The sequence below is a fragment of the Elaeis guineensis genome, chromosome 1 (assembly GCF_000442705.2).
Source record: "Elaeis guineensis isolate ETL-2024a chromosome 1, EG11, whole genome shotgun sequence".
Classification (NCBI taxonomy): Eukaryota; Viridiplantae; Streptophyta; class Magnoliopsida; order Arecales; family Arecaceae; genus Elaeis; species Elaeis guineensis.
This window is the reverse complement of record NC_025993.2, coordinates 156,200,587-156,202,741: the sequence shown is the minus strand read 5'-3', so window position 1 is coordinate 156,202,741 and position 2,155 is coordinate 156,200,587. Positions and strand designations below refer to the sequence as shown.

The 2,155-nt window shown below is 51.0% G+C and overlaps 1 pseudogene; it reads left to right on the top strand.

Annotated features, from left to right (window-relative positions):
• The first annotated feature begins 294 nt into the window (after positions 1-294).
• LOC105039393 (UDP-glycosyltransferase 90A1-like) lies at positions 295-1,787 on the top strand (annotated as a pseudogene).
• The last annotated feature ends 368 nt before the right edge of the window (positions 1,788-2,155 follow it).

The following is a 2,155-nucleotide window of genomic DNA, read 5'->3' as shown; positions in this document are numbered from 1 at the left end:
TATTGTAAAGTGTTTTTTAGCAAAGGAAGCTAATTAAGCAGAGCATTTGATACACAAGGGGCATGTTGCTTTTTTTGCAAATGGCACAATTCCATGAATTAATGAAATGAACTAATTAGCTGCCCAAAAAAAAAAAAAAGGAAGACGTCACCTATTTTGGCATATATGGCAGATTCCGATCCACGCGACGATCCATCGTTAGAGCAATACTACCTATAAAAACCATGCCAACAAGCACCATGCTACCAATCTTTGTACCAATTTCTACAACAGCCAAAGAGATTGAAGCTAAACATGTCTTCTCCTCTCCCTCACGTAGCCATCTTTCCTTTCATGTCCAAAGGCCACATCATCCCTCTGGTCCATCTAGCCCACCTCCTCCGCCGCCGCCGCCTCGCCACCCTCACCTTCTTCACCACCCCTCTCAACGCTCCCTTCATCCGCGACTCCCTCACCGGGATCGATGCATCCATCATCGAGCTCCCCTTCCCGGAGGACGTCCCAGGCCTTCCCCTGGCGTCGAGAGCACCGACCACCTCCCCTCGATGTCGCTCTTCCTCACCTTCTACAACGCCACCAAGCAACTCCGCCCACACTTCGAGCAAGCTCTCGCGAGCCTACCGACCGCCGTCAGCTTCCTGATCTCCGATGGCTTCCTTGGCTGGTCCACCGAATCGGCCGCCCAGCTGGGGATCCCGAGGGTGGCATCCTATGGGATGGGCTGCCATGCCACGGCCATCACATACTACATAAGTCGAGAAATGCCATATCGTGGTCTCGACTCCGATGACCAGCCTTTCACGGTCTCCGGCTTTCCAAATCTCTGGCTCACCTCGGATGACCTAAGCCGGATCTCGGACGACCCACATCCTGAGGATGAGCTATATAAGTTTCGCCAAGAAATCCAACCCGCACCGGATACCCGTGGACTCATAGCCAATAGCTTCTACGAACTGGAGCCGGGCTACGTTGATCACTGGAACGGCCACATTGGACCCAAAGCTTGGTGCGTCGGCCTGCTCTGCTTGGCCCAGCAAAAGACCCGCTCCAACAACCGGAGCGAGTTGCTCCAGTGGCTGGACTCCAGGTTGGCCTTGAAGCGGCCTGTCGTGTACGTAGCGTTTGGGACTCAAGCGGTGATCTCCGCGTTACAGTTGAAGGAGATCGCTATTGGATTAGAGCGGTCCGGGGTGGACTTCGTCTGGGTGGTGAGGGACAAGGGAGTGGACTTAGGGGAAGGGTTCGAGGAGAGGGTCGCAGAGAGAGGGAAGGTGGTGAGGGATTGGGTGGACCAGTTGGAGATTCTGCATCATGAGAGCATTAGAGTGTTTGTGAGCCATTGTGGCTGGAACTCGGTGACGGAGGGGATTAGCGCCGGTGTGCCGATTTTGGCTTGGCCGATGATCGCTGAGCAAGGGCTCAATGCGAGGTTTCTGGTGCAGGATCTCGGCATCGGGCTGAGGGTGCGAGCCAGCGATGGCACGCCCCAGGGGTTGGTGAAGGGGGAAGATTTAGCGAAGTTAGTGAGCGAATTGGTGGACGGCGAGAAGGGGACGGAGGCAGCGAAGAAGGTGAAGGATTTGGCCCGTGCAGCAAGGATGGCGATGGAGGAGGGCGGTTCGTCATGGTGCACATTAGAGCAGATGATTGCAGAGGTGAGTGAGAAGAGAACCGCTGAATTGGCAGTTGGTCTAGCTTAATATCTGCCTGGTTTGGTTACATACCCATCATGGAAGAAATTTGTCTAGAGCCTAGCTATGCTCCATCATTTTCAGAATAAGATTTAAATGTTGTGGCTGTTTTGTCTTGCATAGCCTTTTTAAATAGAAAAAATATATAAGTATGACTTGGTAAAAATCACTCAAAAAGCGGAGCAGGGAGAATTGGGTTGAATATATGTTTAAGTCAATACATGCTAATTACATCCATAAGTTGGCGTACATATTCATGTCACAAATCATGCAAAGGTTGCTTTTGATGTACACTCAAATCAATTCATCCCGCAGCATGGCTGAATTACAAAGTCTCATCTCTTCCTATCAAGTACCTTGGGCATCCTTTGAGGTGCAAAAGGCTCCCAGAATCTGAGTGGAACATTTTGCTACAATACATCGAATCCAAACTTTCCACTTGGAAAGCAAAATTTCTATCTTTT